This window comes from Acomys minous (assembly GCF_964271855.1).
Source record: "Acomys minous genome assembly, chromosome: 2".
Classification (NCBI taxonomy): domain Eukaryota; kingdom Metazoa; phylum Chordata; class Mammalia; order Rodentia; family Muridae; genus Acomys; species Acomys minous.
In genome coordinates this window covers 74,645,092-74,662,512 of record NC_140484.1, presented here as the reverse complement: position 1 = coordinate 74,662,512, position 17,421 = coordinate 74,645,092, and the positions used below count along the sequence as shown (strand labels likewise).

The 17,421-nt window shown below is 43.5% G+C and overlaps 1 pseudogene across 1 annotated transcript; it reads right to left on the bottom strand.

Annotated features, from left to right (window-relative positions):
* Positions 1–213: 213 nt before the first annotated feature.
* On the bottom strand, positions 214–14,254 carry LOC311609700 (annotated as a pseudogene). Its single transcript has 2 exons — positions 13,632–14,254; positions 214–809 (listed from the first exon to the last, which is right to left on the bottom strand). The product of its transcript is annotated as an uncharacterized misc_RNA (transcript).
* Positions 14,255–17,421: the final 3,167 nt, after the last annotated feature.

The following is a 17,421-nucleotide window of genomic DNA, read 5'->3' as shown; positions in this document are numbered from 1 at the left end:
CAAAGGTGGAAGAGTAGGAGTCACTGTTAAAGTCCCAGGAGACAACCTGGTCCTCAGTGTAGCCCAGGATGCCCTTTAGTGGCCCCTCAGATGCCTGCTTCACCAACTTTTTGATGCTATCATACTTGGTAGCTTTTTCTAGGGGACATGTCAGATCCATGATTGACTCATTGCAGGTAGGAACATGGAAGGCCATGTCAGTGAGCTTCCTGTTCAGCTGTGGGATGACCTTTCCCACAGCCTTGGCAGAACCAGTGGATACAGGGATGATGTTGATGTTCTAGGTAGCCCCATGGTCATCATGCTACTACTTTGCAGAAGGGCCATCCACAGTCTTCTGAATGTCTCAGGAATGGCATGGACTATGGTCATGATGCCAAAGTTGTCATGGATGACCTTGGCCAGGGGGCTAAGCAGTTGTTGGTGCAGGAAGCATTGCTGACAATCTTGGTCATGGTTCACACTCATAACCAATATGGGAGCATCAACAGAAGGGGCAGAGATGATAGCCTTTTTGGCCTCACCCTTCAAAGTGGGCCCCAGCCTTCTCCATGGTAATGAAGAAGTAAGTATACTCCATAACATATTCAGCACCAGCATCACCCATTGGATGTTAGCAGAGTCTTGCTCCTGGAAGATGGTGATGGGCTTTCCGTTATTGTTAAGCTTTCTGTTCTCAGCCTTGACTGTGCTGTTGAACTTGCCATGGGTAGAATTATACTGAAACATGTAGAGCATGTAGTTAAAGTCAATGAAGGGGCCCTTGATGGCAACAGTCTCCAATATGGCCAAATCCTTTACCTTAGTATCTAAGGAATGAGGTTGACATTGTATAAAAATATGTGGCTGTCTATGAGCAGGAAGGAGTGGAGAGGCGATATAATATTTTTGAAAAGATTATTATTAATGTGTTTGGGAGACCCAGCCTATTCCTCTATCTCCTCGTTCAACACTATTAAGGCATCATTACACCACATTCAAACTGAGACTCTGGTTGTCTTAGGTTAAGGTTACTATTACTTTGATTAAACACTGTGACCAAAAGCAAATTGTGAAGGAAAGAGTGCACACTCACAGTTCCATATAACAGTTCATCATCAAAAGCAGCGGGGCAGGGACTCAAGCAGGACAGGAACCTGGAGGCTTGCGGTGGTGCAGAGGCCATGGAGGATGCTGCTTACTGGCTTGCTCCTCACAGCTTTTCAGCCTGTTTTCTTATAGAATCCAAGACCACCAGCCCAGTGCTGGCCCCACCCACAATGGGCTGGGCCCTCCCCAATCAATCACTAAGAAAATGTCCTACCTTCTTCTCTACAGCACCATCTTATGGAAGTGTTTTCTCAGTTGAGGTTCCCTTCTCTCAGATGATTGGCAGCTTCTGCCAAGATGACATAAAACCATCCAGCACACTGGTCATCGTGGGCAGGGAGTATGACTATGGGTGATCTTAGGAGGTACTTAGGGGACATTACTGCAGCCATCTGCTGAAGTAGGCACTAGATTTTTGATCTTGTAAAGTGTTTTTGTTGCCAGAGAAAGGCACATCGCTCAATATTATTTCATCAGACCACATAGCCTGTACCTTAAGAAAATTATGCCAGATTGGGGAACAAATTAATTCCTATAAGGTTCCAAATTAAAGTAAAATAATAAAAGAAGTTTGAGGGAAGGCTGGATTTTGTAGGGCATGATAAACATTTCCCTTGTGTATCTGTTTAACCTTCTCCAACGTTGGCTTGTAAAACTCTTCCATATGATCCTGTGCATCCTCTTGTTTCTGAGCAGAACTGAAGTGATTACAGATGGGACAAGGGTCACCACTTCACTCCTGTCTCCTGGAGTGCCAAGTATCACACCAGCTCATTTTATGATGCGTGTCAGCTCTGCAGCTTCCAGTGTATAGCAACATAGACCAGGAATACTGATGAAACAGCAGGCTGATCAGTCTGGACCTGTAGCTCTGTATTTTGGTGACATCGTGAGTAATGTGAACAGAACCAGCAAATACACAGGATCGCAATACAGATCTTCAACTCACATACCCATTTCACAGAGATAGCCACTGTTTCTCAGGCTTTCAAAAGGCAAGGGGTCCTCTGTTTGGAAATAATAGAAAATACTTTCTTTGAGCTTGAGGCTGTGGCCAGATGGACACACTGGCAGATTCCCTTGGAAAGATTTAACAGAATCTTTAGTGCATTTCTATCATTCATTATTTTCCTCATAGCTTTGGGCTAGCTGAGTGGAGAGAGAGGTGAGCTAATGTGTTGTAATGAATATTTTTTACAAGCTCATTAAGGAAAGATGTATTGAGACTAATGCGAAAACAATTTTCTTCTCAACTCCCACTGCTAAGGTTAAAAGCTCCCAAGGTCAAAGATAAGCTATCCCCAAGCTGCCTTCCAACAACTTTCCCTTGATGCTAATTAAGGGTAAGTTATTGAAGATTCAAATGGGAGAATAGAAGCAAGGTGAGAGACAGTAGTGGAAGAAAGAAGAGCTTATGTACCAACTGATGGTCTGGATAACAAACATTTAAAGATATCTTTATATCCTTATGTGATTCCTGTGCCACCTCCACTTTGAGCAAGTAACTTCCCAGCATGTTGGATTGTAGTGCCTGATTTAAAAAAAAAAAAAAAACAACTGGAAAAAATGTTATCCACAAAATTAGAAAGTAGTGAACTATAAAATTGCTAATTATTTTCTAGTAAATTTACTTTTAAATAACTTTAGACATCAATTACAGGCACCATTAGGCACCATTAAGCACTGGGTGTGTTTACCAAACAAGGGGAGCCCATTGCTGCTTCCTGTCTCATCTATGTGACCTCATCATCAAGTTCACCCCCCCACCCTCCTCCCTAGTGCTCCTTAGAGACAAGACATCAGCTCTAAGAGCTAGAATTAAACAGATTGTTCCCATTTCAAGTGTCACTGCCCAGTCAAGCCCAGGATGTCATAGACGAATGCGGTTTAGGGAAAGATTGTAATTCTAATTGTCAGCTCAGGATGCATTTTCCAAGTCAAAGTGTCTCTACCAACACTACACATTAGAATCACATGGAACATTAATATATATATCAAGACCCCATAATTTATTCCACTTGTTACAGCCATTATATTGTAACTTTAAACTTTAATATTTATTATATTGAGGGGAGCACTGTTTTGCCTGGATATATGTCTGTGTACCACATGTCTGCAGCTCCCTTGGTAGCCAGAAGAAGGTGTTGGATCCCCTGGGACTGGAGTTACAGATGGCTGTGAGCTGCCATATTGGTGCTAGGAATTAAACTCAGGTCCTCTGGAAGAGCAGCCAGTACTCTTAGTGGCTGAGCTGTCTCTCTAGCCCTAGTAAGTTTCAGATTTTTTAAGAAATGTGTGGCTATTACCATGTTCAGACAAAGATTCTAACCATAGTCCTGGCCACTCCCCACTAAAACTCACCAACCTTTGCCTTCTCCTTACCTCCTTTGCCACTAGTGGGATGGAGTTTAGGGTTAACTAATAAGCCAGAGTTATGATGACTTGGGAAGACATCACTGTGAGATAGTCTTAGGCAGAGACACTGCCTGCCTATCACATACAACCTGTGGCCACCTTTATGAGCACTTATTAAAACACTTTCCCTGTGCACTTTGATAAGCTTGTAGTAGCCTTTGCCTTACACTCAGCCTTCATTGGCAATGTGAAAAAAATCCTTAGATACCCATGAATCAAGACTAAGGGTTGAATGCCTCTGCTCTGATGCAGAGGTTCAGGCTGGACTCTGGAGAGAAGCCTCTATGTAGACTGACTCTGACTCTAACTAACAGGTGTTATTGGACCTCAGCAAGCTTTAGTTATTCACATTCATGATCTCATAGAGACTAAAGGGGAGATCAGGAGGCAGGACATCTAAGCACTGGGCATTTCTCAGCCAGTGCTAGCTCTCATACAATGTCTAGAGAATAGGTTCTGATTCACAGTAGGTGTCCCTCTCTCTGTTTTCTTTTATTTCATTTAAGTGGAAGTTTTCGTCCATATTTCCAGGCTTTCAAGAAAAGGTGTGTGTGATAAAGGGGGGAAGGGAGGGCTCTGAGGCTTCTGCCAGTCTGTTGTGTTCTTTGCAATGTGAAGTGAGGTGGCCAAGGTGATTACGGGAGCATGCTATCTACTGAGCAACACTTGCTTGCAGGTATGGTCACTGTCCCCGAATGACACCATCTCTTTCTTTTCTCAGGTTCTCCTGTGCCTAGAGAGAACTGGAGGAGGAGATGGTTTAACCAGTCTCCAGTTTCCTTCATCCAACTGTCAGTCAAATCTGAGGCTGTCAGTAGAGCACCAGTACAGCAAGAGCTTGAGGGTCCTGGGGTCCTGCTTTCAGTGCACTCCACACTCTGAAGACGCCCTTCCTCTGTGGAGGGAATGGAAAGGATGCAATTGAGCATCATCAAAGTTGATGGCTGCCTTTCCATTTGGCAAAACATGTTTCTCCTCCCTCCCTTTACTAACTAATAGGATCTGTGTTAACGTGGGTCTTAAGGACAGTACTCATCTTCACAAGCTGGACTCCTTCTCTCAATCCTCAAGACAGAGTTAGACTAGGCAGTGTCTGTGCCTCCTAAACCAGTCCTCCGTTCTTGTGACAGAGGCCACACAGACCCACTATGTGTCACCTGGGCAAATACTCAACTCTTGCTACTTTGACAACAGGGGAGACCGTAGGGAGGAAGCAAGGAGGCTTACCGTGCACCCGAGCTCCAATGTGTCTGAATGTCACAAGGGTTTGTTATGTCATACCTTGGCTCTGGATTTAGAAATTGGGATGATCCCTCTTATGTATAACACTTAGCTCCCCTTCCATGATCTGTATATTAGTTGCTTCTCTGTTGTATGATTGTAAGGATTAAGTCAGGAGGAAGAAACAAAGGGTGAGAATGTAGACAATGTTGACAGAGTAGCTTTACTTAAACCTGAGAGGTCCCGAGTTCTGTGATCTGGGTGCAGGACCCATCAGTGCAGTGACTGGATTTCAGGAGAACGAAGATTATATACTTTAAGCTGGGGGTTAGTGAGGTGAGCAAAGGAAGGGAGGGAGCAGAGGAGGAAAGTTAGCTCTTTTCCCTGGAGAAGCTGGTTTTGAAACTGCAGTAACCTGATGGCTTTTTTTGCAACTCCAGGTGTTTGGAACTGGGTCTCTAGATAGCTGGCTTCCTCAACTTTGAGCTCAGTTTAGGGCCCTGGCTTTCTCTCTGTGTGTGTGACACGTGCGGGGAGGTGGGAGATGCCCTTTAATGATAAAACATTATGACCAAGGCAATTGCAATAAAAAGTTTATTGGGGTTTACAGTTGTAAAGGGATAAGAATCCACCAAGATGGGAAAGTGGCAGGCCTGGTGTCTGGAGTAGCAATCTGAGAGCTTGCAGTGTAAATCACAAACAAGCACAAAGCAAAGGAGGGGTGAGGTGGGGCCTGGAAATGGAAGGAGTCTTTTCAAAGCCAGTCCCAAGGTCATAGTTCCTCCAACAAGGATGCACATCCCGAGCTTCCCCAAACAGCAGCAGCAGCTGGAGACCAAGTGTTCAAACCCATGAGCCTATGGGTACCATTTTCATCCAAACCACCCCAGTGTGAGGCCATAGTCCTTTGTTTCTTCACCCAACTCTGTTTGACAGCACTTAGTCAGCAGTGCAAATGGCCAACTTTTCCTTAAATGTTAACACTTTTTTTTTTTCCTAGAAAGAGTCTGGGAATCCTAATGGGTCTCCTCTGGCCTGGGATAGCTGCTTGGGAAGAGGATGGATTTTACTAGTGCTGTTAGAACTTGTGAATTCCCACTTGCTGCAGCAATACCCCATTTAAATACCATGGTTGTGACTTTAGTGGTAAAGTGCTTGGGGCCAGTGAGGGGCTCTCCAGTGAGTTTTCCTCAGCAGGGGCTGGATCCCAGGGCAAACTTTTATGAAAAGAGAGGCCAAGAAGATTAATAGATTTTTTATTACCTTTTCTTCCATTAAAAATTATAAAATCAATGTAACAACACTGTGGGGAATGTGGCACACAGAAGAAAATAACTTCCTTAAATGCCTCTAACAAAACCCAGATTTTATTTTTGTTTCATTTTCCCTTCTATCCATAATACATATGCAATTTGTACACAGTTACCACTGTCAATTTATTCAATAAGCAATTCCTAACCTGTTATGTGTGTAGCTTTCTGCCAATAGGTTTAAAGCAGAGGAAAATGCTTGACCTTGGCTGGCTAACAGCTTCATGAGAGAACATAACCACCCAAGTCATTTTAACACTAAAAGGTAACTTGTGTCTGAACACAAATACTGATGACAATGGCCTGAGTCATTGTATGTCCCATAGCTTTGTGGCATTGCATCTGGTGTTGGGATTACATGACAACATGTTGTAATGCAAAGGCTCCACCTGAGTCCTGAGTCCTTTCGTCAGAATTTTATAGTAGGAATCAGTAAAGAAGGCATACTAGCAAAAAAAAAAAAAAAAAAAAAAAGAAATTCAGTGTTAGTTGGTTTTATAATCAGAGATTCTTAAATGAAAATGGAGAATCCCACCTTTTCTTGAAAATTAGTCTAAGCTATACTTGACGCCATTGCCCGTTTAGGGGACAATGCATGTGAACAGGGAGCCACTTCCCAAATGGGGCAGGAAGCTGGTCCTGGGTTCTCCTTGTTTTTCATAGTCAGGAGTCAAAGTTCTTGGGCCAGTTCCCTGACCTGCCTTTCTACCTGCTGACACGCGCCACTTCTATTCCCTGACAGGCGAGATCCTGAGCTTTTTGCTCTTTCCAGATGTGTCAGGAGGCCGCACACTCTGCCTTCTGTCTGAAGACACCTACAGCCTCAGGCCTTTCCCTCTTTCCAGACCTGGCTCTCTATTCACCCTCATGCATTGGAAACTACACCCATTTCTCCAGCCCGTCTGAAGGCTGGCATTGCATTTCCCACTTTAACTTGTTACCAAAGTTAACGTATTATACACATGTATTATATGTTGTGTTTGTTGCTGGACATTCACCTCCTCTCACAGAAAGGCAAGAGAAACACTGAGTTCTCAGTGTATGTAACGCTACATGCTCAGTCTTATTTTTGTTGACTCAATAAAATGATCCATGATTAGTCTATTAGAATTATAAAAGTGAGTTTCTACTCGCAGCAAAACACTGGAAACCAACCAGACTGCACTCGGGCTCAATTTATCACCAATAAAATTAACTAGAAGCCTAAGGTGAATGTCCTGGGGCCACCACGGTGACTACTCACCACGTGCTAGGCCTGCAAGGCTAGGGAGGACTGGCTCACAGTAGGCATTCAGATGTCAGTCTGTCCCTTTCATGTAAGTCATACTATTTTTTAATGTCACTTGTCCCTGCTGCCACTTTCCCTTGTTCTCCCTCTTCTCCCCCACCATTCCTGTGTCTCCTCTGTTACCCTACTGTCACCCCACTTTCAAGGTTTTCTTCTTAAATCTGGGTTCCACTCGGACGGGGACCCATGCGACGTTTTTCTTGCGGGCTTATTTCACCAGACAAGATAATCTCCAGTTCTATCGATTTTCCTGCAAAGTGCTGTGATAGTTCCTTCTGAATGGCTGAGCAAAGCTCCAGTGTGCATATATACCACATTTTGTTTTGTTTCCATTTTTTTTTGTTTTTTTGTTTTTGTTTTTGTTTTTGTTTTTGTTTTTAGAGACATGGCTTCTCTGTGTAGCCTGGGCTGTGCTGGACTCACTTTGTAGACCAGGCTGGCCTAGAACTCGAACTCACAGAAACTCGCCTGCCTCTGCCTCCGGAGTGGTGGGATTAAAGGTGTGGGCCACCACCACCCGGCCACATTTCCTTTATTCAACTATTTTTGGGCATTCCAGCCCCATGGGAAAACTGCTGCCATGCAGCCAAATGGGCATCTCTGCAGTGCTGATGGGTGTACGCTCCCAGCAATGCTATGGTTGGCTGTATGCTCCTTTAGTTTTCTGAGGAGCCTCTGTAGCAGAATTTCTGTATGCCTTAGTTTCCTCATTGCAGTGTTGGGGAGCTACTAAGCACTTCCTTTTTAAGAACTCAATGTTGAAGAACTACAGACATGAGTTGTGCAAAAGATCATCATAAATTGAATACTATTACATGTTTTCCCTCTTTCTTTCATACTGAGTTCTTCCAGTTTACAGGTTTGATCTTCTGAGACTAAGAACTTCCAACCAAAGAAATCTGAAGGAAGGTTTTGAGCGGGGCTTGTGAGGATGTGTCTGGGGGTATGAGAATAGTTCCTGTTGGTTTGCCATTTCCAGGGATGTGAATACAGAACACACGGAGCGAGCAGAACACACTGGCAAGCTGCGAGTTCCGTGGGCAGAGGTAAGAGGGTAAAGGGCTGAGCATTAGAGGAGCCCATCTGGCTGAGCTCATACACCCCAGGCATTTTCCATTTCATCCAGGCCTCCCACAGCTCTAGCAGCTGCGAGGCCATCTTGCACCTCAGAGGATAATAGCAATACTTCCTTCCCAGGGCTGCTAATGTGTGTGAAAACATCCCCAGTCCAGTGTTCTGGCGTTGGTTTAAGCTCCCTAGAACCAGATGATAAAATCACCAATTTGATGGCCTCTTTTTTTATGCACTTAAGGTTTTCAAGGCTTAAACATAATCACCTGTGATGAAAACTGTCCCTCTGTTCAGTGCATTTGCTGGGTCTGAGCACTCTGCTGTGTGTGCTCTGTCCGGGTTATCTCATGCCACAATAGATCTGAAAGCTAAGACCCATTAGGGATCACAAATTAGGCATGTTCTATCAAAAAATAGCTTGGATTGAAGGCTGTAAATGGCCAGAAAAGAGCATGATCGGGTGGCCCAAGAATTAAGTTGTAAAGAAATTCAAACCCCATATGTTAACCCTTTCCCACATGGAAGGCCCTTTGGATGCAAAGTTGCCAGGGCTCTGTTTGCTCATCTTTAAATAGGAAACCATACTGTTCACCTCTCAGGGTATTTGTTGGTGCCAACAGGACAGTCTCCAGAGAGGCCAATATGTGTATCTTTCACCATATCTTTCTAAAGGTTAATATAGTGAGCTGAATTGTTTTCTCCCAAATTTCCAAATTGCCTTATTGTTGTCTTTACCCCTCAAGACCACAGAATAAGGATGCTACCCTGCCAGAAGGTGACAACTGTGAGGAGCCAGCCACACCTCAGCATCTTTATCACAATCTGTAAGGCCTCTCCTCAATGGCTGCCTGCCTAGACTGTTTCTTTTTCCTCTGGGGAGAGGGGAGAGGTTGTTGCAGAAGCCTTCAATGTCTCTTAATCTCAATTATGAATCTGGAGTCATAGGACTCAGTTACCTTTGAGGGCGTGGCCTCTGCGAGTTTGACTATGCTCTAATAAGTATATGGGCAACATAGATTGTACTTGGTGTATTTTATTGGGGTGGGTTCCCAAAGGAGGGAGGGTGGACCAGGAAGGAATGGATATCGAGTGTGCTCAGGATGCCTTGGAAGAAATTCCCAAATAATCAGTATAAATATTATGTTGGAATGAAAAGGTAATACTTCAAGAGATCTGATTCGGTTAAATTAGGGCCCTATGGATGATCTGTATAAATAACACTCTACATTAAATAGGAGATGAAGACAAGAACAAGAGAGGGATGAGCCTATAAACCTCCTGGGAGAGAGTGGCCATGCAGCAGCTTTAAGTCCGTCTGGGCTAGGCACTTCCCTAGTGTCTTTATCCACCTGGGCCCACCCCACAGGATACTCCAACAGGCCCAACCCCTTGAGGCACAGAAGTGGCCAGGCTTCACCGCTCAGGACCTCCAACTGACGAGCTCCACATGCAGAACACTCCAACAGCAGTAGGGACTGGACTCAGCCCCCTCCAGATGCAGGCATCCAAGCTCTGCCCTAAAGCATCAGAAGCCCAAGCTGAGGACTCAAAAACCCACTAACCTCACCTTAGACATATCTACCCTGAAACTTCTGCTCCTGAAAAACCCCTTATAAACCCTGGCTTCTGCTCAGTTCTCTGCTGTTTCCCACCTGAGCAAACGCAGCCACTTTACTGTGTGTTTCCCTCCCAATAAATCTTTTGTGTGAAGTTTGTTTGTGGTGTGACTTTGCGGTGTTCCTTGGCTTCCAATTGCCAAGAAACCTTTCCCTTCAGAGCTGCAACACTTGCTAGGGGAAGCATTTCCCCTCAGAGCTGACACGCTTGCACTGGGGAATCACTCCCCCTCAGAGATGACACACTTGCACTGGGGAAGCACTCCGCCTCAGAGATGACACACTTACCATGGGAGGCATTTCCCCTTAGAGTTGTCACACTTGCACTGGGGAGGCATTTCCCCCCAGAGCTGTAGTACTTACCTTAGGTGAGGAGGGAGCCTTAGGAATAACTAAACTTGCTGACTGTAGATTTGCAGCTTTTGAACTGTGAGACAAAAACACTTATTTTACGTATGTTTCTTTGATATGGAAACCCATATTTGGCAGCGAGGGAATGCTGTAACAAAATGCCAGAGGCTGAGTACCTGAGGCAAGAGAAATCTTAGAGGTCTGGAAGCTTTAAGTGCAAGTAAAAGGCCCCTGAGACCTTCTTCCTTATTGTTCAGGTAGCCATCCTCTCTGGTGACCTTTTCATATCCTACAGCTGTCCCATCCTCTTCTTGAAGCCAGTGATATTGTGTTTAAACATTGTGCTTAAAGGTCCTGTTCTAACTTTCTTTAGAAGCCCTATTTCCAAATATATATATATATATATATATATATATATATATATATATATATGTGTGTGTGTGTGTGTGTGTGTGTGTGTGTGTGTGTGTGTGTAACAAAATTTCAAAACCATAATGCATGACTTATAGGATAACATAATTCAATGTACAACACAGTCCTAGGAAATCATTCAGTATATGGGAAATACAGATCATTTAAATTAAGAACTGATGGGTTTAGAACACAGTCAGCTAAGGGAAAGAGGTGCAACCCGTGAGTAATCACCCTTAATGACAAAAGTTCTAAGGACTGTAATACATCCACCTGCATATTCGTTCAGTACCGTAGAAGTTGCTTCTCTGTGGTCCAGGGAGTCTGGAGTGAAGTCGAGGGTGCTTGAGAGGCTGGGTAATGCACCTGGCTAGAGAGGAAGCCTAGAGTCCAAATGACCTGAATAGTGCTGTAGGCATAATTCAACTAGACAGAGGATTAGTCTGCCCACAGAGATACTTCTGGAACATTCCTTGTAATGTTTATAGAGATACCCAGGTTTTTCCCCTCTAATATTCAACTTTTTGTTCTGAGGTGAGATCTGAGTACTTTTGAAAATAATGTTTCAGGTGGCTTTGCTGTATGGTCTAGGTTTGGATGGAGAACAGATGAATCTTAGGTTCCCCAAAAGCCAACAGGTGAGGCAAGCCCAGCATACAGTCATTCATACATACATAATACATAATGCATACATGTGTATGTGTATGTATAGATATAAGTATGCACTGAAGAACAAACAACACATAGGGATTCAAAAAAATGGAGGCACTCCACCTATGGGGGTGCTCAGCCTTATCTGCAGGGTTGTCCTCATACATTTAGCATGAGGAACAAGCAAGGCGATGTCCAAGTGGGCAGTGGGAGGCATGGACCCATTCTACTCCAGAGGCTAGCACTGTGTGGAGCTAGAAACACTTCTGCCCTGATGCAGCGATAAACGCCAGGAAGTTTCCAGGCAAGGGAGGAACAATCGCAGTTTCCAGAGTGATGGGGAAGAAGAAGAACAAAAAGATGATTTACTTAGAAAATGCAGAAAAAGTTCAGACACTGATAGAGTCTGAATTCACCTCTCAGTCCCAAACTTCATAGATTCATGACATCTACCACATTCAACATATGTGTAGACTCTGCGTCTCATTGCCCCACCTCTCACATTTACGAAGAAGGCTAAAAGAGAAAATGTCCATGCATAGTGCTTGTTTCTCAGCCTGGTATATGACAAGCTCTCAGTGGATAGTGGATGTGCTAACAATGGTCAGTCCAAAGCAAACTGGGGCTCAGAAACACTAGGCTCAGCAAGAGGATGACCTGGCCTCCACTTATATACAGTGGTCCATGCCTGTCACAGCGCTCTGTGCAAGATCCCTGTAACTGTGTTTCACAATATCCGCCACTGAAAGTATCACCAGCAAACTCAGTAGGCGAGGACTTTGAAGGCCAGGGCCAATGTTTGGTTAGGGTTGCAAGTGCTACCCTCCCATGCTGGTTAACATCACCTGAAACAGCATGGAGCCTGGCTGTAAAGTAGAGGTCAGATCCAGCCAGAGGGAAGTTTGGAAAATCTAGTCTCAGAAATTTTCTGGTTAGCTTCTCTCAGTGGCCTTGGGAAAGAAATAAAATTGAGCCCTGAGCCCTATGTTTGTAGCTTGGGACTGTGAAAACGATGTATCAGAACAAGTGTGAGGTTTAGAGGAATGGTTTCCCTAGGGCCTCTGTTCTTCTTATGACTCAAAATTGACTCTCTGAGTATTTGGATGGATCACCTTCATTAAACTATTCACATCAACGTCACCATCATATGTAAAATAGAGCATTTTTTATTCTGTTTTGTAGATTTATCAGTGCCTCAATACTTGGGTTTATGTTATAGATTGATTACTTATCTGCACCATTCATGAGGATAAGATGTTGTGTTGACAGCATCACCCGTAGTGACTTTTTAAATGAAAACTAAAGAGTTGGGAACTGAAAGACCTTGATCTCAAGGTCTTCCTATCTGCAGAGCTGCCCATGAGTTATAGAAAGTCTAGAATGTTTTCCTCAAAGAGATAAGTCAAGCATTTGTGTATCTCACAGGGGGTTCCCATTCATAAAGATACTTTCATTTTCAAATACCCACAGTGCATCTACATGCTAGTTTACCTTTCTACAGACCATGCTGTACATGTTTTTCCTCTAGTAATAAATAATATTTGAAGTAGCATGTGTGAGTGTCAGAGGACAACCTTGGGTGTAATTCCTTGGGTACCATCCCACTTGTTTTTAGGTCAGGGTCTCACTGCTCCTGAACTCTCTGATTAGTCTAGGCTTGCTGGCAACAAGCCCTTAGAATCTACCCATCTCTTTCCCCGAGACCCCTATGTATAAGTTACAGGTGCATGCTGGGCCTGGAGGTTGGATGTGATGAGATAAGATGAGGAGGATACAAGGGATGAAATGATGCGTAGGATGTGTGCCCTGACACAAGTCTGGGGGTAAATCCAATATAATAATATATGACTTTTGTTATGTTAAAGTTGAGACATCTTTCCTTCTTTGATCAAACTATCACAAATTGGTTTTCACATTGTTCTAATGAGGATATACTTCTCACTATCATGATATTATAATCTGTTGCATATTTTCACCAGTATATTATTATATACTATTATGCCAATTTTCATATACTATTATAATACTGTGATCTATTGTTACATTCACATTAGCATGTTATCACATGCTATATATCACATGCCTCTATAATGTGCTATTTATGTTCTACTCACAGGTTATTAGCATTTTTCTACTTGTTCCAAATAAATTGGACTCATTTTATGAAGATATGAATTTTTAAAAATATAGAATAAACACCTTTATTACATGAGCTATGAATGGTCGATTTGCCTTTCCAGGCTTTGATCTTCCTCAGGTAGAGCTCTAGCTCCTTGCCCTCTAGCACGTAGCCTTCTGCTCTGCTGCACTGGCCTGGGCTTGAGGCAGTCCAGGCACGAAGCTTTCCCTGCTGGAACTGCTCCTCCAGAAGACTGCTGATTTTGGCGTTCTGTTTTGTTTTGTTTTGTTTCTCTCATCATATTTCTTCTGAATTTTCTTTGCTCATTTTCTGTTTAAAATCTCCTCCACCTCAGGATTCAGCTTGGCTCCCCTTCTTGAAGCCCAGGGGCAGTGCATAGTGGGACAGTGGTGTGCTGTCAATAAACACGATGCGGTTCTTCACCAGGGTCTTGGTGTTGACAGGCTTGTTATTGGATGTATTGTAGACAGCATCAATGATCCGTGTTTTGCACTCAGAGCCCCAGGAGAAGTTCCCCAGGTCCAATCTTATTACGTCCTTGTGCTCAGACTGTGTGTGTGCGCGTGCGTGGAGGGCCAAGCTCAGTGTTGGCAGCAGGGCTCCCAGCTCCTGCTTCTGCTTCTTGTGGTAGGACTTTCTCTTACCCTGGGGTCTTGTGGAGCTTGTGCCAGTCGTCCTGAGAGCTGCCCATTACTTGCCTCTGGTTGGAAAGTGAGAAGATATAAATGATTGCAACTTTCATATGAAGCTGTTTACACCTATAAATCAAGGAGGTTAATATTAAAAAATAGTATTCAAACAGAGCATTCAAAACAATAACTGTTTATTTTCCAAGACCACTTTTACAAAAGTCATATGGAAAACCACTAATACAGAAGAGTCCTAAAATACATACATGTATATCTAGAGCTACCCTATAAGGGTTCACAATGCTCTGACTAGAAACTGCAGATGAATGAATAAAATTGCTGGGTGACTGAGTTCCCATAAATTCCCAAATACTACAGGTCATTGCGAAAGTTGTTGACTACCCTCCAGAAGTCGGGTATCTCACACACCTGAGTCTTTGAACAAAGACAAATCAAGCTGGTCCCCATCTGGAAGCTTCATCCTTACTGGCTGGCTTTCCTGGTGTTGTAAGGTGCTGGGTGAAGCCCTGAAAACTACAATATATCGAGTTCCTGGCAAGGTATGCCCATTGGTGCAATGGTGACACAACTATCTTGAGAGTAACCAATTAGTTTCTGATCAAGCTTAGTTCCCATGTCATGAATTAAAACCTACACCTGACATTGATATTGGGTCCAAGAAACTAATGACTAGATGGGTTATAGGTCCAAGGGAGAGAAGCTACTACTATTATTCTGCAAAATGGGCACAGTATTAAGCTGACTCCTAATGACTCAGAGTCAGTGCCTCTCTCAAACCTCAGCAGAGTAGCTCCTTTTTGTAGTTGATGGTGATTAACCCACAACTAACCAAGGTGAAGAGAATTAAAGGCTGCAGAAGACTAACCCCTAAGAAGGATATCTATAGCCCACTTTTTTTTTGTCCCAGGGGTAGAGATCATTGAAGAAGAGGAGGTGGAAAGATTGTAAGAGCCAGAGGTGGTAGATAACTACAAGGAAACAGTATTTAGCAGATCTAGCAGGGCTCACGTTACTCATGTGAATTCACAGAAGTTGAAAGCATGTGTACGAACTGGATAAGGCCAAGCCATGCAAAACCCTGGCATGGAGAGGGGAGGTAGGCATAAAATTTTGCCTCTGACTAAGGAAATATTGGCAATTCACAGCTGCAAGGAAAGGGACAGTTAGCTTTCTTCAGGGGTGGGGACATTGATCATGCTCCAGTGGAAGGCCACACAACTAAGAGTATATGGCAGCACCAACTGTACTTCTGGTTCTTTTAGAGAGTACACAAAGATATGTGGGCACAGACGGGGAGACCCTGGAGGACTGGGAGGAGAGTATGGATATGATCAAAATACATAGTATCACATTCTCATATAATGAATAAAAATAAAAAATTAAATACTCAGTAAATGTCTGTAGCACATTCCATAGAGCCTGAACACTTTGTCCCTCCCTCTACAATAGCTATAGATACTGTTTCTTTCCAATGGCTTTCTAATGCTGGGAAATTCCTTCCCTCTCTGACTTGCCTGCTAACCTTTAAGATGAACATGTTCGCTCCAATCTCTTGGAAGTTGTGTGGATTAAATGAGGTGGCAAGTGTTGAGCTCCCTAGGTGGTTGACAGCACACCAGGTGTTGAACACATATTGTAAGAGATGTTGTTAATTTAAAAGAAAGAGTAGAACAGTATTAACAATCATGATCATCCCAGACCGTGAAAAACATCCCTCTTCCACATGACAACTCTCTGTGCAGCTGCTACAATTAGCCTATAAATCTTTTGAAGTGGGTCAGTGAGGCAATGGGACAGCAAATAACAGCTCGCTCTGGGATACTGCAGCTTTGGCCTTTTGCTCATCTCTGTCTCACATTCCCTACCATATACATTCAAGTACTTATTTCGTGAAGCAGTTTAATTCTTGTGGAAGTAGAAATGCCCATGATGCTTGGCATTATGATTTGGCTATTCATGAATCATAGGAGTAAAGAAATGCTTTCTGTCTCTTTAGCACTTCCCTCCTCTTCACTCTTACTCTGGGATACCATACCATTCAATGATAGCCACATATGCTGATTCCTTGTGTTGACTGTAGAAAGTGACCATGGAGTAGCTCTATAGGATGATGTTAAATGTCAGTCAAGAAGGGTGCTCTCTCTCTCTCTCTCTCTCTCTCTCTCTCTCTCTCTCTCTCTCTCTCTCTCTCTGGCTTTGATATTAATACTAGTGTGGCATTTCCACAGGGAGGCTATGTACCCTATTATAGAAGACAATTAACTGGCTGATGGAAAGACAAAAGAAAAGCAAGGAGGGAGACATACATTTTGGAGGAAGATAAGAGGAAATAAGAGTGGCATTAAAGTGAAAAGTTGAGGAAAGGACAGTAGGCTGAAAGAAATAGGGATCCACAGAAGAGTGGGTGGAATTGCTAAAGGACCAGCAGGCAGAAAAAAAGGAGAAAGGAGTCAAAGGGAAAGGGACTGAAATGAAATGCCACAGATTATTCAACTTCTTCCCAAACCAAAATCAGAGTGGAAATGTGCTCAGATGTTGCCAACAATGCATTCTGTGACTGAATCATTATGCAGAGATGAGCTAGAGGCTGAAGGACAGAATTAATATAGTAAGTAATTCTGTCCCTTTGGCAATGTCTTTCTGCATGAAATAGTGATTCTGTGTCTAGATTCTCTCCAGCCTGCACAGTCACCATAATAAACAGGCCCAGGGTGGCCGGCTGTTTGTGTTTCAAAGCAACAGCATCTGCATAAAGGACCTCCCTTGAATCATTTTTAGCAAAAGAATACAGGGAGCACCTAGGAAAGCTAGAGGAGCAATCAGGTGGGAATAGCTGCCCTTGCTGCCTTCTGTTGTAGGAGGTGACAGTTGGAGTTTGAAGTTAGACAGGCCTTGGGTAAAGCTCACGCAGGCCTACTTACTGGCTTAACCTTCTTTGCATGTTTTTTTCTTAATTTGATGAATGGGCATGCCCATATCTAGCTCACACATGAAAGGACATGGCAGAGTCACTGCATAATGGCTGGCCAGGAAAGCATCCAAATCCTTCCATTCTCAGCACCTAGAGTGGCATAAAGCTACATGGAAAATTCCAGCCTACAAATACAACCAACTAAATGAGAAGAGATTTCATGGCCTTTGTATTTCCAATTGGATACTGATTTGAGTCATGCCATAATCATTTAGTACTTCCCCTTTTCAAGCGCTG